The sequence below is a fragment of the Lycorma delicatula genome, chromosome 12, assembly GCF_047948215.1.
Source record: "Lycorma delicatula isolate Av1 chromosome 12, ASM4794821v1, whole genome shotgun sequence".
NCBI classification, from domain to species: Eukaryota; Metazoa; Arthropoda; class Insecta; order Hemiptera; family Fulgoridae; genus Lycorma; species Lycorma delicatula.
The window spans coordinates 22,193,682-22,217,441 of record NC_134466.1 but is presented as its reverse complement, the minus strand read 5'-3'; the positions used below and the strand labels follow the sequence as shown (position 1 = coordinate 22,217,441).

At 32.8% G+C, this 23,760-nt stretch overlaps 1 protein-coding gene across 4 annotated transcripts in view; it reads right to left on the bottom strand.

The window, feature by feature from the left end:
• Positions 1-23,760, bottom strand: part of LOC142333004 (uncharacterized) — a 356,865-nt gene that overhangs the window by 217,119 nt on the left and 115,986 nt on the right. The window contains exon 1 of one of the 4 annotated variants that reach the window (XM_075379769.1): positions 176-231. The exons of the other annotated variants lie outside the window; for them this stretch is intronic. The gene's annotated coding sequence lies outside the window, so the exon portion shown is untranslated. Of the gene's footprint in view, positions 1-175; positions 232-23,760 lie in introns of those variants that run through there. 4 annotated transcript variants of the gene reach the window in all.

Here is a 23,760-nt window from a genome sequence, read left to right as displayed (position 1 = left end):
GCGTTCACGGCATTTCGTGCAGAGGTCCATGGTTCGATTCCCGGTCAGGCATTTTCAACCGATTTCGATTTAGCTAAGACCGTAGCTGCTGATACCCACTCTTTCATAAAAAAATAAATAAAAATGATATTTATAATTAAAAAAATATACATAAATAATAAACTGATATACTTACATTAAAATAACACACCCAATAAAATTGTTTCTTTTTTCTTTAATTATGGAAAAAAATAAATATCCTAAACACACAACAACACTTTCTTACGTTTAAACAAATAATCACATTTATCAAACAAAAAATGCAATTTTTTTTTTAATTTAAATTTTAATAATATATATTATAACATAAAAAAGATAAATATTTATAATAAAATTTATTATTAGAACCGGTTTAGTAAAAATATTTCTACGTCAATAAATAGAAGATTAAAAAATGTATTTTTGTAAATATTCTTAAAATCGTTTTTCGTAAAATTTAATTAATTTTTTTTAAAAATCAATATTAATGAAAGAAAAATCACTACCGATATAATAAAACAATAAACTATACTATTCTATAACAACAACAAATATATTAGTTACAAAAAAATAAATTTAAATAAAAATTAAATAACAGTAATAAAAACACAAAAATTAATTATAAACGCGCACATAGAAAAATCTGGTACGATTAAACGCAACGCAACATACACGTTTCTTCTCAGAACAACCTTACAAACATCTAACATAATAAGAACGAGCACTGAGTGCAATCTAAGTTTAGACTGACAAAGCTGTGCGGAGCTAGCAGTAATGGTCCACAGTTAGAAAAAAAAAAAACAAGAGAAAGAGGGGAGGAAACTTTAAGGAAGTGCACACACATTCACACATGTGTGTATGTGATTACTGTTTTTTTTTTTTAAGAAAAAAAAACATTATATATAATAACTTACTAAAAAATTTTTAATATCTGAATAAATTTTTTAACGCTAAACGAATACACTTCGTTGAGGAAAATTGGTGATTCTGATAAATTATTGTCGCGTGTTAGTGGTTTGACCAGGATAATGAGAGAATTAAAAAGTTTCTTATAAATACAAATTATAAAGAGAAGGAGAGTGGAAGATGTGTTAGGGAGAAGCCCAATTTAATTTCAGGAAAAGTATAGGGACAAGAGAATCAATTTTAGCGCTCAGATTAATACTAGAAGGAAGATTAAAGAAAAACAAACCGACATACTTGGCGTTTATAGACCTAGAAAAGGCATTCGATAACGTAGAATGGAATAAAACGTTCAGCATTTTAAAAAAAATTAGGGTTCAAATACAGAGATAGAAGAACGACTGCTAACATTTACAGAAACCAAACAGCAACAGTAATTGTTGAACATAAGAAAGAAGCCATAATAAGAAAGGGAGTCCGACAAGGATGTTCCCTATCCCCGTTACTTTTTAATCTTTACATGGAACTAGCAGTTAATAATGTTAAAGAACAATTTAGATTCGGAGTAACAGTACAAGGTGAAAAGATAAAGATGCTACAATTGGCTGATGATATAGTAATTCTAGCCGAGAGTAAAAAGGATTTAGAAGAAACAATGAACGGCATAGATGAAGGCCTACGCAAGAACTATCGCATGAAAATAAACAAGAACAAAACGAAAGTAATGAAATATAATAGAAATAATGTAGATGGACCACTAAATATAAAAATAGGACGAGAAAAGATGGAGGTAGAAGAATTTTGATACTAAAGATGGACGAAACAGGAGCGATATAAAATCGCGAATAGCACAGGCGAAATGAATTATCAGTCAGAAATATAATTTTCTTATAACAAAAATTAATTTAAACGTGAGGAAAAGATTTTTGAAAGTATATGTTTGGAGCGTAGCTTTATATGAAAGTGAAACTTGGACGAGTGGAGTACCTAAGAAGAAAAGATTAGAAGCTTTTGAAATGCGGTGCTGTAGGAAAATGTTAAAAATCAGATAAAGTGACAAATAAAGAGTTATTGCGGAAAATCGATGAAGAAAGCAGCATTTGGAAAAATACAGCTAAAAGAAGAGAGACTTATAGGTCACATATTAAGGCATCCTGGAATAGTAGCTTTAATATTAGAGGGTCAGGTAGAAGGAAAAAACTGTGTAGGCAGGCAACGTTTGGAATATGTAAAACAAATTGTTATAGATATAGGATATACGGGGTATACCGAAATGAAACGACTAGCACTAGATAGGAAATGTTGAAGAGCTACATCAAACGAGTCAATTGACTGAAGACAAAAAAATAGAATTTATTAACGTAAAGACATGTAAAAAAAAATAATAATAATACCTACGTACAAATATACCTACATAAATGCTAAAGTATCTAAACGATGAATGAAATTCCAAATTGGAAACCATTCTAAAAGAAACATGGAAAAGAGAGAAAATCCCGACAAAATTTAAAAACGCGTCAATACATCCGCTTCATTTAAAAAAGAAATAAAACGGATATTAATAATTGCAGAGGGATCTCGCTTCTACAAGTTCGTATAAAATTCTGTCCAAAGTCTTGTTGAACAAAGTACAGCCGATAATAGAAAAAGAGATAAGCGAATTCCAAAGAGGATTTAGACCCGGAAAAAGTTGCGCAGAACTAATATTTAATTTAAAACAAATTTTACAGTACAAAAAAAATAAAAACCCGAAATTAATTACGATATTTATAGAGCTTCAAAAAGCCTACGATTCCGTACATCTCGCATTTTATTTAAAATAGACACAAAAACAATTAACGTTATTAAAGAAACGCTTACAATTTCCAAATATAAAGTTAAATTTCTCGGGTTCATTCTGAACCGTTTAAAATAAAAACAGACGACAGACAAGGAGCCAGACTTTCTCCGATTCTCTTAAACTGCACTCTAGTAAAAGTAATTATAGAATATAAGAAAGAACTTGAAAAACGAAATTTGCAGAAAATGTTAAAACGCATTTATAAACCCAACTAACCTTATTATTATTAGCCTTCTCAGATGAAATCGCGCTATTTGCAAAAGACACAAACGAGGCTCGAATAAAAGTCCCGAAATTAACCGAATATGCTAATAAAAAAGGCTTACAAATTTCTTTCAAAAAAACAAAACGGTTGTAGGACGATAAAAAAAATAATAAATTACAAACACCAAAAATGATCGAAAATAAGAAATTAAAAGATATCAAAATTTAAATATCTCGGAAATGTAACAATGCGAAACGTTCTACAAAAGGAAGCGCTAAAAGAGCGAACACAGAAAATGGCGTTAGCGTTCAACACGAAATTTATAAAATAAAAAATCGTTTTTGCATAACGCTAAACTCCGACATTACAAAATAGTAATCCTTCCGGAGGCGTTATATGGCGCTGAATGTTTACAAACTTTTTCAGATGAAGAGCTTTTAAAATAGAAAAAAGAATTTTTAAAAAAACATAACGGGATCCGTGTATGAATATACACTTGGAAAACGCCAGGCGATACTGCAAGGTATCAGATAGATTATATCATGGTTAAGCAAAGATTTAGAAATCAACTCGTCGACTGCAAAACTTACCCTGGAACAGACATTGATAGCGACCGTAATTTGGTGATAATGAAATGTAGATTGGGGTTTAAAAACCTGAAGAAAAGGTGTCAGATGAATCGGTGGAAATTAGAGAAGCTTGAGGAAGAGGAGGTAAAGAAGATTTTTGAGGAGAACATCGCAAGAGGTCTGAGTAAAAAATATAAGGTAGAAAATGTAGAAGAAGAATGGGAGAATGTTAAAAAGGAAATTCTTAAATCAGCAGAAGCAAACTAAGGCGGAATAAAGAGAACCGGTAGAAAACCTTGGGTTTCAGACGATATATTGCAGCTGATGGATGAACGTAGAAAATATAAGAATGAATGTAAGTGATGAAGAAAGTAAAAGGAACTATCGGCAATTAAGAAATGCTATAAACAGGAAGTGCAAACTGGCGAAAGAACAGTGGATTAAAGAAAAGTGTTCAGAAGTGGAAAGAGAAATGAACATCGGTAAAATAGACGGAGCATACAGGAAAGTTAACAAAATTTTGGGGTACATAAATTAAAATCTAATAATGTGTTAAACAAAGATGGTACACCTATATATAATACGAAGGTAAAGTCGATAGTTGGGTGGAATATATTGAAGAGTTATACGGAGGAAATGAATTAGAAAATGGTGTTATAGAGGAAGAAGAGGAAGTTGAGGAGGATGAAATGGGAGAAACAATACTGAGATCTGAATTTAAGAGAGCATTAAAAGATTTAAATGGCAGAAAGGCTCCTGGAATAGACGGAATACCTGTAGAATTACTGCGCAGTGCAGGTGAGGAAGCGATTGAGAGATTATACAAACCGGTGTGTAATATTTATGAAAAAGGGGAATTTCCGTCAGACTTCAAAAAAAGTGTTATAGTCATGATACCAAAGAAAGCAGGGGCAGATAAATGTGAAGAATACAGAACAATTAGTTTAACTAGTCACGCATCAAAAATCTTAACTAGAATTCTATACAGAAGAATTGAGAGGAGAGTGGAAGAAGTGTTAGGAGAAGACCGATTTGGTTTCAGAAAAAGTATAGGGACAAGGGAAGCAATTTTAGGCCTCAGATTAATAGTAGAAGGAAGATTAAAGAAAAACAAACCGACATACTTGGCATTTATAGACCTAGAAAAGGCATTCGATAACGTAGACTGGAATAAAATGTTCAGCATTTTAAAAAATTAGGGTTCAAATACAGAGATAGAAGAACAATTGCTAACATGTACAGGAACCAAACAGCAACAGTAACAATTGAAGAACATAAGAAAGCAGCCGTAATAAGAAAGGGAGTCCAACAAGGATATTCCCTATCTCCGTTACTTTTTAATCTTTACATGGAACTAGCGGTTAATGATGTTAAAGAACAATTTAGATTCGAAGTAACAGTACAAGGTGAAAAGATAAAGATGCTACGATTTGCTGATGATATAGTACTTCTAGCCAAGAGTAAAAAGGATTTAGAAGAAACAATGAACGGCATAGATGAAGTCCTACGCAAGAACTATCGCATGAAAATAAACAAGAACAAAACAAAAGTAATGAAATGTAGTAGAAATAACAAAGATGGACCACTGAATGTGAAAATAGGAGAAAAGATTATGGAAGTAGAAGAATTTTGTTATTTGGGAAGTAGAATTACTGAAGATGGACGAAGCAGGAGCGATATAAAATGCCGAATAGCACAAGCTAAACGAGCCTTCAGTCAGAAATATAATTTGTTTAGATCAAAAATTAATTTAAATGTCACGAAAAGATTTTTGAAAGGATATGTTTGGAGTGTCGCTTTGTATGGAAGTGAAACTTGGACGATCGGAGTATCTGAGAAGAAAAGATTAGAAGCTTTTGAAATGCGGTGCTATAGGAGAATGTTAAAAATAAGACTGGTGGATAAAGTGACAAAGGAAGAGGTTTTGCGGCAAACAGATGAAGAAAGAAGCATTTGGAAAAATATAGTTAAAAGAAAAGACAGACTTATAGGCCACATACTAAGGCATCCTGAAATAGTCGCTTTAAAATTGGAAGGACAGGTAGAAAGGAAAAATTGTGTAGGGAGGCCACGTTTGGAATATGTAAAACAAATCGTTAGGGATGTAGGATGTAGAGGGTATACTGAAATGAAACGACTAGCACTAGATAGGGAATCTTGGAGAGCTGCATAAACCACTCAAATGACTGAAGACAAAAAAAAAGGGATCCGATTACCAGAACAGAATATATAACTAAAAATTGAAATAAAAATAAAGGAAAAATAAAAGATACCATGAGGAGAGCATTGTAATTTTATGGCCATTTTTACAGAATGAGCGAAACAGATTAACAAAACAAACCGACCGGGTCGGTCTACTGGTTAACTCGTAATCGCAAATCATTTGATTTTGAAGACGAGAGTTATAATGTTTAAATCCTAGTTAAGGCAGTTACTTTTATACGGATTTGAATACTAGATCGCGGATACCGGTGTTCTTTGGTTGTTGGGTTTCAATTAACCACACATCTCAGGTATGGTCGAACTGAGAATGTACAAGACTACACTTCATTTACACTCATATATATCATCCTCATTCATCCTGTGAACCATACTATGGTTCCGTAGACTAAATAGAAAAAGAGAGAGAGAGATTAACAAAACAAATGTTTAACTTTAAAAAACAGTAGAACAATTAACCGTTTTAAAGAAATAAAAAACGATCTTAAGACTTTAAAAATCTCTAAAGAAACCTGTTTAAATAATGACCGATTTATAAAATTAATCAAATAATTTAACTTTCAAAATAAGAAAGATAAGAAGGATATAGGAAAAAAGTGGACCGCGGAAGAAAATCCACAACAGGGTGATAAAATGTAAAAAATATTGGAAAAACAAAAGAAGTTCCAAACTATTATGCAATCGTGATCCGGACGAACAAAAAATATACCAGACAAATTTGTAATTAAAATAAAGAGTACAAAATTTGTTTAAAGACAGTTAAATTACAAAAACCAGAATAGAGTCTAATTTACTAAAAACGTTATAATGACCGCTAGAATCTGATATTGAACTAACATAAGACTAGAACAGTCTTAAAAATACCATACCTTCATCGGGATTCGAATCTGGGATTTCCGGATGAAAATCTAGATACTAACACTCCGCCACGGATATCGGCAATTTAGTAGTGATAACTTGTTTATCAGTTGAAAAACGCATTAAATATTTACTTGCTACTATTAAATGTTTTTCTCCATGCAAAACATTCTTTCCTTTTTCTTTATCAAACTTTATTATTTTTTTTTTACAATATTTACAAAGAGAAATTAACATTGTTACATACTTGTGGTTTTTTTATTGCGTTGATACGTATTTCTATTTCGAAAAACTAGTCTTAAAATAAACAGATGCTGTATAAATTAAATAAATACATAATATATAAATCACTGACGTAAAACAAAGATTAAAAATGCAAGCTTGAAATTTAAATAAACAAATACAAGATAAAAAAAAAACTGGAATAACTAGATATACAGACATAAACAAAACCCTGTAGTTAACACATAATATAGCACAAGAAGTTTAAAGTTTATTTCTTTGTAGAAGAATAAAAAAAAGAAGAAAAACGAAGGTCTAGTGTGTTAAGTATTTCTGGTTTTCATTTCATTTTAAACGGTATTAACTGTTATTTTGCTATTTATTACCGACAACGTATTTTTACTTCAAAATAATTATATACAAAACGATATAACTAAATATTCAGTGCAGTACTGTATGAAAAATAATCTACAGGATGTTAAATATTATTCCTGGGTTGGAAGAGTAATTCTAAAAATTATATAAATAATATATTGCGCAAATGGAGAGAAAGGTTTCCTTTTGAGTATAGTAAATTTTAATGTCCCCGTCTGGTAGTTTTGGATATATCAAAACGATATTCGATTCTTCCTATGTTCTCGCCAGAATATCAGATGTAATGAATGCGACGGCTGTGAATAACCGTTCAACAGATACGGTTTCATTACTTCTTCGAGGAAATCATGCGGATCTACGTAATTCTTTATATAACCATAAAAAAAAGATACCAAAGAAAGCAGGGGCAGATAAATGTGGAGAATACAGAACAATTAGTTTAACTAGTCATGCATAAAAAATCTTAACTAGAATTCTATACAGAAGAATTGAGAGGAGAGCGGAAGAAGTGATAGGAGAAGACCAATTTGGTTTCGGGAAAAGTATAGGGACAAGGGAAGCAATTTTAGGCCTCAGATTAAAAGTAGAAGGAAGATTAAAGAAAAACAAACAAACATACTTGACGTTTATAGACCTAGAAAAGGCATTCGATAACGTAGACTGGAATAAAATGTTCAGCATTTAAAAAAAAATTAGGGTTCAAATACAGAAATAGAAGAACAATTGCTAACATGTACAGGAACCAAACAGCAACAGTAACAATAGAAGAACATAAGAAAGAAGACGTAATAAGAAAGGGAGTCCGACAAGGATGTTCCCTATCCCCGTTACTTTTTAATCTTTACATAGAACTAGCAGTTAATGATGTTAAAGAACAATTTAGATTCGGAGTAACAGTACAAGGTGAAAAGATAAAGATGCTACGATTTGCCGATGATATAGTAATTCTAGCCGAGAGTACAAAGGATTTAGAAGAAACAATGAACGGCATAGATGAAGTTCTACGCAAGAACTATCGCGTGAAAATAAACAAGGACAAAACAAAAGTAATGAAATGTAGTAGAAATAACAAATATGGACCAGTGAATGTGAAAATAGGAGGAGAAAAGATTATGGAGGTAGAAGAATTTTGTTATTTGGGTAGTAGAATTACTAAAGATGAACGAAGCAGGAGCGATATAAAATGCTAAATAGCACAAGCGAAATGAGCTTCAGTCAGAAATATAATTTGTTTACATCAGAAATTAACAGTCAGGAAAATATTTTTGAAAGTATATGTTTGGAGTGTCGGTTTATATGGAAGTGAAACTTGGACGATCGGAGTATCTGAGAAAAAAAGATTAGAAGCTTTTGAAATGCGGTGCTATAGGAGAATGTTAAAAATAAGATGGGTGGAAAAAGTGACAAATGAAGAGGTATTGCGGCAAATAGATGAAGAAAGAAGCATTTGGAAAAATATAGTTACAAGTAGAGACAGACTTATAGGCCAAGTATTAAGGCATCCTGGAATAGTCGCTTTAATATTGGAAGGAAAGGTAGAAGGAAAAAATTGTGTAGGCAAGCCACGTTTGGAATATGTAAAACAAATTGTTAGGGATGTAGGATGTAGGGGGTATACCGAAATGAAACGACTAGCACTAGATAGAAAATCTTGGAGAGCTGCATCAAACCAGTCAAATGACTGAAGACAAAAAAAAAGAAAAAAAGAAGTGTTTAACTTAAAAGAACCCCGATCGCTCAGTAGTTTATACTAAATAAATATTTTTGTTATCGGTATGAGATGGGTCAAATAACGTGGAAGATGTTGACACGTCTGGTGCTGAATTGGGGAAGACTTAATTGCCTGCATATTTCAGTACTGTCATCAGTGTGGACCATCGGCTTTTGAAAAAAGGTTGTGTAATTCTGTGCTGTTATTTGTTTTAAAATACGGTTAACTGCTCAAAAAAGGGTTTTCGTGATGGAAACGAAAGTTCAAAAAGGCAGAAATATTAAAATGAAACACCAGTTAAAAGTATTATTCAGTGAAAAATAAAAAAAAAAAACTTCGTTAAACAGGTTCGTTGTAAGACCAGAATCGTGCCCGATACAGGTCAGTTTAAACGATGCAGGTGTATAGGACATTAAAACGTCAGTTACGTCTTCTCAAATCAGCTGATTTGGAAGTCGAGAGTTGCAGCGTTCAAGAGTCCTAGTAAAGTCAGTTATTTTTATACGGATTTGAATACTAGATCGTGGATACCGGTGTTCTTTGGTGGTTGGATTTCAATTAACCACACGTCTCAGAAACGGTCGATCAGAGGCTGTATAGGACTTCACTTCATTTACACTCATACATATCATCCTCTGAAGTAACACCTGAACGGTAATTACCGGAGGCTAAACAGGAAAATAAAGAAGAGTTATAGTCAAATAAAAGTTTAATTAATGAAACATTTTGATCTTACAAGGGGAAGGTACATCGGTTCGAATCCGACTTCTCCGTTTTTTTTTATTAAAATTTTTTTTGAATTTAAAAAAATTGATGATTAAAGAATTGAAAATCATATCTCACTTTCAAATGAAATAAGTTTAAATGAAGTGCAACAAAAATGTGTATATGTAATTTAATAGGAGTGTAAGGAAGTCATGTGGTGTTCACATCAGATTTTTAATTTAAATGTTACTGCCGAACTTTAAGTTTAATAAAATATTATGTTAATAGTAGATAAATATAACATTTTATTATTACCAATCCAAATTTATTTCCCTTAACTTTATTTACGCAGCAGTTATTTTAAATAATTTACATAAACCTCTGTTGAGAAGAGCATTTTCATAAAATTTAACGGATTATTTTCTTTTCAATAACAAATAATAATGCTATGTAGCACGCGTTAACAAGATTCGAACGGCTATTTTGTATACATGCAATCTTTTATAATAATTTTCAATCAACAATGCATGTCATCAATAAATAGTATATATTTAAAAAAAAAAAAAAATAACAGTCTACTCTTCCGTTATAATGTCAATTTTCAACTGGTTTAAATTAAATCATGAACCCTCAGAATGATTTTTTAAAGTAAATAAATATTTCGTAAATTAAATTTATTTATATTTTTAATTAAATTAAAAACAATTTCTTCTGTGACTTTATAAATAACCGTTGTGCATTAGGTATTTTATTAAATGATGGTTTTTTCTGGAATATCCCTTTTTTTTCCTGGACGCACGAGACGTTGTTATCAGCGCCCGAACACAGAATTACTATACTAAATTATTATAATATAAATCGAAGTTTTGAATCCCGATATACAGCCTTAAGAGACATGACAATATTGATTCGCTGTTTTATATATATAATACTTCGTATGTTAGTCCCTAATTTAAACTTGCGAAGCGATGCCGCATAACATACAGAGTCCACAAGAAGTATGTAGTGTAATGTCACTTGGCAGTAGCTGTGAACACAAACGGGTGTATCTGTTTTCGTCATTAGATATTTATTTATTTGTGAATGGATACGCGAGTAGTGTGCTCTATTTTCAAACGCCATATAATAACCTCCAATTGACGGTTATTCCTACATAAAGAGCACCAGGGTGACACATCGCCCTTAAACGGTCGATATTGATGGTAGCATTCCATTAATTCTGCCACTCATCATGAACCACCCTCTTTAGAAAACAAACAAGATCGTCCTAAACAACGTAATTGGTGAAAGGAGGCTGGAAACGATCCTCTTGCCGCAATATCTGAAATTCCAATATGGCTAAGGATCCAGCAGAAAGTTACAGTTGTACGAGGTGTGTGAGAAAAGTAATGACATTGGTAACATTGCCATTGCGAGCGATCTGGCAACGCTGTGTCTACCGGTCTGTGCTAAACCGGTTTATTCATCCCTTCCACATGCTCAGTACGAATTTCAACTCCGTTCAACCAACACTATTTAAACATTATTTTTGACAGCGCCATTAGTGAAGTTGTGTTTTTGTTGTATTACGAAAATGGAGAATCGGAATTTAAAGCGAAGTTCTGCGATCAAGTTTTGTGTTAAACTCGGGGAATCCGCGAGTCTGACCTTTGAAAAGTTGAAACAGGCCTACGGGGAACATTGCTTATCAAGAGCAGAAGTTTTCCGCCGGCACAAATCATTTTCGGAAGGCCGAGAACACGTTGAAGATCAACCTCGCTCAGGGAAACCTTCAACTTCAAAATCTGACGAAAACGTTGAGCGTGTGACTGTTCTTGTGAGATCAGACCGTCGTTTAACAATAAGGATGCTGAGTGAACGGTTAAATTTAAACGCTTTCTCCGTACATCAAATTTTTGACAGACGATTTGGACATGCGAAAGGTTTGTGCGAAATCGGTGCCGAAAAACCTCACATCGGAATAGAAGGACGATCGCAGAAACGTGCGAGTTGATTTTTTTGAGAGGATTGACAACGACCAAGAATTCTTTAATCGTGTGATCACAGGTGATGAATTCTGGATGTTTGAGTACGATCCTGAAACAAAGCGGCACACTCCGTCATCTCCTCGACCGAAAAAATGTCGAATGAGTAAATAAATCAAAACCGTGCCGATTTGCTTTTTTTACAGTAGGGGAATCGTGCATAAAGAATTTGTTCCTCCAGGATAAACTGTCGACCAAGCGTTTTACAAAAGTGTCCTTGAAAGGCTCAGGAAAAGAGTGATTCGCGTGAGACCAGACATTGCAGACAAGTGGATGCTTCATTATGACAATGCCGCTTGTCACAAGGACATTTCCATCAGCTAATTTTTGACCTTAAAACGCATTCCTACGGTTCCTGAACCCCCCTATTAACCTGATTTGAGTCCTTGTGACTTTTTCCTTTTCCCGAAATTGAATCGTATCTTAAAAGGATGTCATTTTGGAACCCTGGAAAGCATTCAAAAGACTATGAACGACCGGGTAAAAGCCCTACCGGTTGAAGCCTTCCAGCGCTGCTACCAGGAGTGGAAACAACGACTCCGCCGGTGTATAGCTGCCCAAGGGAACTACTTTAAAGGGGATAATATTGTTTTTTGAAAAAAATAAAAACTTTGGTAAATAAAAAGTCAGTCTCATTACTTTTCTTACACACCTCGTATTACGCGAGTCGTTTGCGAAATAACACTCTGAACTCATACAATAAGGTGTATATGTCACTAATCGCCTATAAGGCACTCGTGGAATCTGAGCAGACAAATACGTGTCAAAATGTTGGGCTAAATACCTTTAAGGCCAGAAAACACTGGTTATATTAGAAGCGCAATCGTGTATGTTCTACCGCAAACTACAAAAGCACAACCGACAAAATTATCGTGTCTAGAGCCGCCTGTATAAACTACAGTACCACAATTCACGCTATTCACAATATTAAAAATTTGTTTCGTAATATAACCGGATTCGTGTTCTTTTTTTTATATTCACCAAGACTAACGCAACAATTCACGAGAGAAGGCCGCCAAGGGGGAGTAATAACGTTGAGTAACAGGTGGTACTACAGGTAACTGCATATTTAGAGCTAAGAAACTGCGCTAAGCTGCGATACCTAGCGGAGCAGTAGATCTCGGCTGTTCCTGGTATCGATTTAAATGCGGGTTAGAGAACACCGCATCAAAGGTCGGATAAATTCATTGTCCTTTAATACGAGCTTCATAAGAGCAGCCGATTGATTTTGTCTATTCCAAACGGATGGCTCACCAGTTAGTGTATTGTTTTAAATATTGATTAATCTTTCATTAAGAAAGCTAATAAGTGGAAATGTGAGCGCGGATTTTCCTCAATAAATCGCGATTTGTATGACGGTGATACCAAATCAACTCTGAAAATACCTATCATTCTTATATCTGTACCATAGCGCATTTAATACGAAGGTTCACTAATTTTAATGGATATTCTACAGTTTATGTACGGGCTAACATTTGTTGGTGTACAAATTTTTTTTTGAACATAGATTCCCGGTAGATTTGAAATTTCCCGATATGTCCGTCATTCGTTCGAAGTAATTATCGATCCCGCTTTTATGTAATCTATTATCAAAGGCATTAAACGTTGCGCGCTTCTGTCTGGCACCTGACCCCGAAGGGGAAGACACCCTCCGCCAAGCTCTCCGTTTCTAAAAAAAACATTCCTTACTTTCTCGGCAATAACCATCGAAGATCTTTTGCTAAGACAACATACGATCAACATTTCTTTTACCCTCGTAAACATACTCACGTCGAATTCAGCTATCATATCGGATCCCCGATTACCACCTGATTTTTAATGATATCGTGAGCACAAAACAGCTCAATTTAGATGAATCTTTGATAATATATTTTTAATATTATTTCAGGAAAGATTTCAATTATAATTACAAATACTAAAATTAAAATGCAATGTTCTGGTACCAAAATAAAAACTTTATTTTTTCTGACTGATTAATTAATTCACCACAGAAACTTACAAAGAAGCTCGTACATTGGAATGTGAAAATAGAAATTTGTAGCAAATGAAACATGCCGTGCTTGAAAGAGGTATTCAAACCCGTGACCTCCGTATGAAAGGCTGAGCTGCTACCACTTCGCCTCGGGTAACGTCTGAGTGATTTTGGAACCTATGTTTAATAAATAAAAATAATATAAATGTATTTAATTATAAAGAAATAGAAAATGCACTTAAAGAACTTAAAAATAATAAAACAAGCGGAGAAGAGCAAACAGTTGCAGAAATTTGGAAAAATGCAGGAGAATCGGTTAAGAAATCTTTGCATAATTCTCTGGTTAAAATTTGGGAATCCGAAAAACTTCCAGAACATTGGACGACAGCTATTAAACATCCTTTACACAAAAAAAGGCGACAAGACAAATCCGGACAATTATCGCGGAATTTCGTTATTGGATTGTACGTATAAAATTTTATCTAGAATTATTTACAATAGAATTAAGGACCGACTAGAAAGCGAGCTAGGCGATTACAAAGTTGGTTTTCGGCCTTGGCGCAGTTGTCCAGATCAAATTATTACTTTGAAATTACTTATATTTATAATAGAAAGCAAAAACAGATGATTATTTCTTTTATCTATTTCAAAAAAGCGATGATAAAAATTCTGGGAAATCTCGGATTGGATCCAAAATTGGTAAATATGATCGGTTTAACATTGACAAATAGAAAATCTAAAGTGAAGTTTCGTGGCGAACTTTCCGAACCTTTTTACATAAAATCCGCACTGAAACAAGTCGACGGAATTTCGCCTTTATTATTTAATCGTGTACAAGAATTTCTGATGCGCGAACGGTTTAAAATTAATCCAAAAAATATTCACATAGGATACAAAAGAGATAACTTAAATTTAAATCGCCTAGGATTTGCCGACGACTTAGCTTTATTAGCTAATAGTATCGCAGAAGCCAGAATACAAATAACAAGTATAGAAGAACTAGCGAATAAAATCGGACTTAAAATTTCATACGAAAAGACTAAAATGATGGCTATAGATCCTTTTGTTATTAATTCTGTGAATATTAACGGAAACAAAGTAGAAATTGTAGAAAAATTTAAATACCTTGGAGAGATCATTACTTGTAACGAAAAACAAAATCGGCCCGAAAGACTTAATAAATTATTTGTAGTGCTTTTCTTTCTTTTTCCTATTTAGCCTCCGGTAACTACCGTTTAGATAATTCTTCAGAGGATGAATGAGGATGATATGTATGAGTGTAAATGAAGTGTAGTCTTGTACAGTCTCAGTTCGACCATTCCTGAGATGTGTGGTTAATTGAAACCCAACCCACCAAAGAACACCGGTATCCACGTTCTAGTATTAAAATCAGTGTAAAAATAACTGGCTTTACTAGGACTTGAACGCTGGAACACTCGACTTCCAAATCAGCTGATTTGGGAAGGCGCGTTAACCACTAGACCAACCCGGTGGCTCTATTTAAAGTGCTAAAAGTAACCAAAAATACTTACAACAAAAAATCCCTCTCGATAACACTAAAATTAGACATTACAAAACTGTGGTTAAACCGGTAATTACTTTATTTAGATTAAATCAGAAAAATAGGACTGAACCTTTGCTTAAAGTTGAACGCAGGATTCTTAGAACCTGCATAAACGAAAAATATAAACACGAAAATCGGTACAGATTATCGCGTAATAAATTTCTGTACAAAAACTTGGAATCATTAATCGATACTATGAAAAAGAAGCGAATTTCTTTCTGCGCACACTCGTTATGATTACCTTAGGATAGGATTACTAAGAGAATTATCGATCGATTTTGGTCTTTTAAAAATCCGCCGTTTTGAATCAAAGAAATTAAAGAAGACATGCGAGAATTAAATTTGACTTACGAAGATTTACTTAATAAATCCGAAAAATTAAAATTTGTTTTAAGAACTTAAAAGCCAAAAGATCGGCAAAAAGACTTGAATTATTCTGACTAAAGTGGTCCTTTGCGGTTTTAGAAGTAAAAAAAAAAATAAAAAAAAAATGTGTTTAATAAATATATTAAGTTTTGTGTGATAATAATCAACAGATAAGTAAAGGGAATTTTTAAGTGATAACAGACTGATCATTTTTACAACAATTTAAGTTTCATTGCAGTTCAATAAAAAAAAGACTAGACAAAAATTGTTACCGTTAGAGAGACAAAATATTCTTTTTTTCTACAAATACCCATCATAGTGAACCGATTTTGTAAAAATTTTCTAACAAAAAAATCTTAAAACGCTACGTCAAAGCTGTAGCGAAAGGTGAAATCTATTACCCCTAAAATTATTAGATACTGAAATTGAACTACCACGAAACGAAATACATTTTCTTATAAATTTTTCTTCAGATTGAAATTTTTAATACGTAAACGTAAAAGTACGAAGTTTAATATTATAAAATCATTATTTTTCCAGTAGAAGATGTTTGAAATTGAAAGAAAGGTTTCCAGATAAATAATATTGATATACAGAATATCCCGTTAAGTTGTCCCAATACATAGGAAAATAAATATTTTTTTAAGGACATGAAAAAGATACAAAAAAATAAATCATCTTAAGGATACATTCCTCGAGATGATTTATCTTATGTATAGTTTCCTCATACACCACTGCCTTCATAAAAACACGTTTATTTTTCCAATATATGGAAACTTGTATGGTTACGTGTTTTTCAGCAGTAGAGTACACGCAAGGAAAAGGAAATGTGTCTTCAAGGAAATGTAGTAGTTATGTAGAGTATATTAAATAAATAAAAATTATTTTCATAACAAATAAATATTACATTATATAAATAAATAAAAATAAAAAATAAGTTAATAAATGTTGCGAATCCGGCTCCAGGAGAGTTAAACAAAGGGAAACTAAAAATATTAAATAAATTATTTTATAAATAAATATAATGTAGTGACTTTTATTGATTTCAAGAAAGCATATGATTGTGTACATCGAGAATCCCTGCTAAAGATCCTGAGAAATTTAGGGCTTCACCCAAAACTAGTCAAAATCATCGGACTAACACTAACGGATACCAAATCCAAGGTTAAATTCAGGGGAGAATATCTGATCCATCCGACATCACAACAGGACCGAGACAAGAAGATGGACTGTCACCATTCAACTGTGCCCTTGAATTTATAATACGGGATTGGAAAAAATTAATTAAAGATAACATTAAAATAGGAAAAGATATCTCATTAAATCGCCTAGGCTTTGCGGACGAGTTAGCCATACTAGCCCAAAATATAGAAGAGGCCAGGTACCAACTGTCAACAGTGGAACAGATTGCTGGAAAAATTGGTCTAAAAATTTCATACAAAAAAACCAAAATTATGGTGAGAGACCCGCTACGCATAAGCAAAGTAAAAAAAACAATAATGACATAGAACTAGTAGAAAACTTTAAATATTTGGGGGAAAACATCGCACACAACCTCCAAGAAAATCCAAACTGGAATGAAAGAATAAATAAACTCATCAAAGCCGCAATAAAAACACGAAACATCTATAACAAAAAATGCATGTCCATAAACACAAAAATAAGACGTTATAACTCGGTTATCCGACCGGAAATACTTTACGGATGCAAAACCGTATTTGGACCGTACCAGACAAGGTTTACCGACAAACTGGAAAAGATTGAAAGACAGATACTACGACGATGCATCGGGAAAATCATTAAAAAAAGACGGCATTTGGAGAATTATTCCAAACGAAGAGATTTACAAAACTATCATCCCGATAACTAATAAATTTAGAAAGAAGAGAATTTCCTTTCCAGGACATATTTTCAGAACGAAAGAGACCAGACTTATCAGACGGATAATCGAACTTTTCTGGAACAAGAAAAGCAGACCGAACCGGTTATACGAAGTACAGAAAGACGTGGAGGAATTAGACGTAACCCGTGAAAACCTAAATACGAAAACCGGAAACTATGAGAAATTAAAAAATAAAGGAAACAAGATTCCTATCAAAACCCAAGAAAACAATAAGCCGGGTGTACTCTGAACAAGAAAGGACAAGAAGATCTGAAACCCTTAGAAATTACTGGCAAAAAAGAAAAGCTGAAAAACAACAAATCAGCAAGAAAAGAAAGTACTTGCCAAAAAAAAAAAAAAAAATGAACTAAAGTGATACATTATGGTCTTAATTAAATTAATTAAATATTTACAAACATTATACTTTTTTATCATTTTCATAAAAATATTTATTTTTCTATATATAGAAAATTACGGTACACCATGTAGTTTATAAACAACGGAAAATATCTCTTTGGACGTAGTAAAACGAGTATGTCTGCGCATGCGCTAAAATATTTTTGCTATTATTACATATTGTGCGTAAAATCATCTTTAAAAACTTGCACAGTAATATGCACACTAAATCGGCGACATGTAATAAATGAAGAGAAAACACATTTTATCCCTCACAAATGTCACACACAAATACGTTACTATTGCAACTAGAATCCAACACGTGAACAAATAAACATGAGAAAAAATTGCAAGCATATATATATATATATATATTTATTTTTAAAAAAAGCAGACCTATAAAATTTTATTTATCGCGGTTATTTTTGTCGAAGGTCGAAACTTAACGTACGTAACACGGTATAATACTTTAACAGGTTAAATTTAATTCAATTCATATTATCAACAAAAAAAAAAAAAAGAAATAATAAATAAATACCTTAATAAAAATACAGTTAATTTTTCATTTTGCCATTTATTTATCAATTTTGTAGCATTTAAAAAATTTAACAATGTTGTAATACTTTCCCCTCATTGGTTATTTTTCTTATGTAGTGGAAAAATAATTAATATACGAAAAAATTTACCAAAAATCTATTTTTTGGGGGCGGGGGTAATTTATGATGAAGTATTAATGTAAAATTGTCATTGCATGTTTAAATAAATCAAAAAATGTTTTAAATTTTATATATATATATATATATATATATATATAGTTTTTTTTTCTTCCCCAACTCATTTTTTTCTAAAAAAAAAAAATGCATTTTCAGATGTCGATAAAAAAGGTACATAGATAGCCCTTACGAAAAACGTAAGTAGTAAGCTCAACAACAGAACGCTATATTGACTTTTTCATTTTTTGCAATTTATTTTCTTGTTAGGGGCGTTTTATCAACAACCAACAAATTTTTTCAGAAGATCCGGAGATCAGAAATTAAAAATACTTCGAAAATTGGACTAATTAAATCAGACTCTTGAGTCTTATGAATCCATATCTTTTTGAATTTACTAATTATTTCTAATAGGAAAAGAGTTAACAAAGTTCATTTATAGCGCGCCCTCGAAGTTACGCTACTTATGTATGGATAGCTATAACGCAGCCAACCGGGGTAGTCTAGCGGTTAACTCGTCATCGCAAATCAGCTGATTTCGAAGTCGAGAATTCTAAGGTTCAAATTCTAGTAAAAACAGTTGTTTTTACTACGGATTTGAATACTAGATCGTGGCTACCGGTGGTCTTCAGTGATTGCGTTTCAATTAATCACACATCTCAGGAACGGTCGACAAGAGACTGTACAAGACTACATTTCATTTAGATTCATACATATCATCCTCTGAAGTAATACTTTACGGTGGTTCCTGAGGCTAAACAGAAAAAGAAAGAAAGGATAACTATAGCTATAGTATTTTACTTTATTGTAAAATTCGCTAGCGCCCTTAGTTTTGCTCGAGTAAAAAATACTCGGAAGGTGTTATTTATGCGAAATTTCCTCACCTAACTGTTGATTCTTTTTATTTTTACATGCGATTGGCGAAAAACTAAGGATTTTCCCTTAATTTATTAACAAATTAAATAGTTAATCGCTCATTTCCGCTGGGGAACACTTTTATTCTACATATTTTTTCCGAACCATTCTAGTAATTTATTTTTCGTAGTAAATTTTTTCGAGCACAAAATTTCTATTGGCTTATTTTAATTTTTGTTCCGTCACGCCAAATTTTCCATAATTTAGAAATTTTTGCAGTAAAAACCATCGCTAATAAAAACGTCTTCAACGAGTTTTTATAAATTTTTAAGTTTTAAAATAACGTCGAGAACTATTAATGGAAACAGCACCGATCCCCATTTATTATTTTTTAATATTCGTTTAGCTATATTTATTTTGAAATATATAGATTTACAAGGTCAAGTCTTTAAACAGACAATTACTTTTATATGAATAGGAATGCTAGATTGTGGATAACGATGTTCTTTAACGGTTGCGTTTCAATTAATCATACATCTCAGGAGTGGTCACTTGATCTGATCCAGACTATATACGGGGTGCGACAATAAAGTAATGAGACTGATTTTTCTTTGCAACATGTGGCAACCCTGCAGCTTGCATAGGCACACCATCTTTGACCTTGGTCTATGCTACTTCTAGTCCAAGCGGCATATTGATGCAACTGCTCAGTCATGAGTCGTGCTGTAATAAGTGAACACGTGTTTGTGTCTCTCGCCACAGAAATGAAACCGCAAAATATTGCGCGACGGTATGCCGTTTCTTTTTGGGTTAAATCGGGTGAAAACGCGACGACAACTTACGGTAAACTTCAGAAGGCTTTCGGAGAGGAGGTTATGTCAAGAGCTCAAGTTTTTCGGCGGCATAAAGTTTTTAGCGAAGGCAGAACGAATGTTGAAGATGAAGACCGCAGTGGACGACCGTCAACCTCACGGACAGATGTCAACTTGACCAGGGTGCGTGAAATCGTACGATCTGATCGAAGATTATCCGTGAAAATGATCGCAGAAGAACTCGACATCGATCGAGAAACGGTTCGTCTAATATTAACTGAAGATCTTGGTACGAGAAAGATTTGTGCAAAAATGGTCCCCAAAAATCTCACACAACAGCGAGAAATACGGAAAAATGTGGCAGCAGATCTGTTAGAGCAAACGGAAATCGATCCAGATTTGTTGAGCCGTGTTATCACTGGTGATGAAGGTCGGTTTTTTCAATACGATCCAGAGACAAAACGCCAAAGTTCGCAATGGTGATCAAAGGGATCACCCAGACCAAAAAAAGCTCGCATGTCAAAGTCAAAAGTGAAATGCATCAAGGGAATTGTTCATAAAGAGTGGGTGCCTCCTGGACAAACGGTTAACCAATATTTCTACAAAGAAATTTTAGAAAGACTTCGTAAACGAGTTCTTCGTGTCCGTGCCAACATTGCTGATAATTGGATTCTGCATCAAGATAATGCGCCATCCCATACTGCTCTGTCTGTACAACAATTTTTAACCTCAAAACAAATTTCAGTATACTACTGCAGCCACCTTTTTATTCACCAGATATCGCTCCGTGCGACTTTTTTCTATTTCCAAGAGTCAAAATGGCGGTCAAGGGACACCATTTTCAAACAACACAAGATGTCAAAAAAGTTGTGACGAGGGTCTTGGAGGATATTACAGAAGATGAGTTCCAGAAATGTTACCGTCAATGGCAGAAGCGCTGGAATAAGTGTGTGCAATCAGAGGGGAACTACTTTGAAGGAGACAACACTAAACATGACTTAAACGGTAAGCAACATTTTTTTTGCATCAGTCTCATTACTTTATTGTCGCACCTCGTATATGTTTACCGGCAAATTTACAATTACACTGCGGCTATATAAAGCTTGGCAAGCCGTTAGAAATAATTGTATTTGTCGATACACACACCCAGACCCGACAGTAACTGTAAAACTGATCGCAGAAAACAACAATACATACAGAATGATTCACGAAGAATGCAACAAACTTTCAGGACAGCCTCTAATGACAAAAATAAAGAAAAATTTTCATATATTCATAATACGTAAAAAAACAAAAAAAAAAATTTTCATAATATATTAAAGGGAAAAACTACTTTTTTTGTTTTCATTTAAATCGAACTGGTTTAAACAGAATTCCAATTTTGGTTATAAAAAAATTATATAATCACTACTCATAATGATTCTTTAACAAAAAAGAAACGCATTTTTTTTAATATTCAACAAATTAGTAATAAATAAAAAATAGTGGAGGACATATTTCTAAAAAAAAAAAAAAAAAAAAAAAAAAACTGTAATAATAAATTTATTTTTAAAACAAAAATGTAGATAAAATATTACAACTGCGTTAAGTGAAAAAAAAAAATTAATTGACATGACATTTATTATATAAGAAATTGTCAGGATAATATAACCTTTTATGATTGGCTGCTGAGAAAACCATTATCCATATAAGTTCGACAGACAACTATTTCATGTAATTAGCCACAACAACAAATCAAAAGTAAAAAAATAAAAAATAAATAAATAAAAAATAATAATCCATCAATGTACTAGTTAATATTTTCTGTTTTTAACACACTTCAAAAAATGAGGTTATCAATTCGACAATATGTTTTTCCTTTTTAACGTATGTTACGAAATATCTCCGATGTTCGTAAACCGATTTTGATAATTTTTTTTTTAAACGAAACAGTATACTTTTGGAATGGTCCCCTATAAATTTTAACCAAATCCGACCACACCCATAGTCGCTGACCGCTCGCACAGAAAAAAGGAGGAGATTTTATAAAATTATAAAGAAATAAAAAAATCTGATTTGAACACCACATGAATTCCTTGTACGACTATTAAATTATATTTACATATTTTTACGTAAAATTTTATTTTATTAAAAACTTCTGATAATTTATAATTTTTTTCATCGTAAATTTTTTTTTATAATGAGAGGTTAATAATTAATAATAAATCAATATATTGAAATTTAAATAAAAAAACTTAAAAAAGGAGATGAAACCTGATTCGAACCGAGTGTGCCTTCCTCTCGTAAGATCTAAATATTTTAGTAATGAACGTTTATTTGGTTATAATTCTGGAAACAATGAAAATAAGTATCAGTTACTATATATCAGAAGTTATTAATGAAAGTTCATGTACTTTTCATTTAAAAAATTGTGTATATGTAATTTAATAGGAAAAAAAATTAAGGTTCAAATACAAAGATAGAAGAACAATTGCTAACCTTTCCAGGAACCAAACGGCAACAGGAATAATTGAAGAACATAAGAAAGAAGCCGTAATAAAAAAAGGGAGTCCGACAAGGATGTTCCCTATCCCCGTTACTTTTTAATCTTTACATGGAACTAGCAGTTAATGATGTTAAAGAACAATTTAGATCCGGAGTAACAGTACAAAATGAAAAGATAAAGGTGATACGATTTGCTGATGATATAGTAATTGTAGCCGAGAGTAAAAAGGATTTAGAAGAAAGAATGAACGGCGCGGATGAAGTCCTACGCAAGAACTACCGCATGAAAATAAACAAGAACAAAACGAAAGTAATGAAATGTAGTAGAAATAACAAAGATGAACCACTGAATGTGAAAATGGGAGGAGAAAAGATTATGGAGGTAGAAGAATTTTGTTATTTGTGAAGTAGAATTACTAAAGATGGACGAAGCAGGAGCGATATAAAATGCCGAATAGCACAGGCGAAACGAGCCTTCAGTCAGAAATATAATTTCTTTACATCAAAAATTAATTTAAACGTCAGTAAAAGATTTTTGAATGTATACGTTTGGAACATCGCTTTATATGGAAGTCAAACTTGGACGATCAAAATATCTGAGAAGAAAAAATTAGAAGCTTTTGAAATGCGGTGCTATAGGAGAATGTTAAATATCAGACGGGTGGATAAAGTAACAAATGAAAAGCTGTTCCGGCAAATAGATGAAGAAAGAAGCATTTGGAAAAATATAGCTAAAAAGAAGGGAAAGCCTTATAGGCTACATATTAAGGCATACTAGAATAATCGCTTTAATATTGGAGGGACAGGTAGAAGGAAAAAATTGTGTAGGCAGGCACCGTTTGGAATATGTAAAACAAATTGTTACGGATGTAGGATGTAGGGGGTATACCGAAATGAAATGACTAGCACTAGATAGAGAATCTTGGAAAGCTGCATCAAACCAGTCAAATGACTGAAGACAAAAAAAAAGATTTAATAGGCGTACAAGGAAGTCATGTGGTGCCACATCAGATTTTTTTGTTTAACTTTTGTCGGCTGGCACCGACGTCAAGAAGAGTTATTTGTTGTA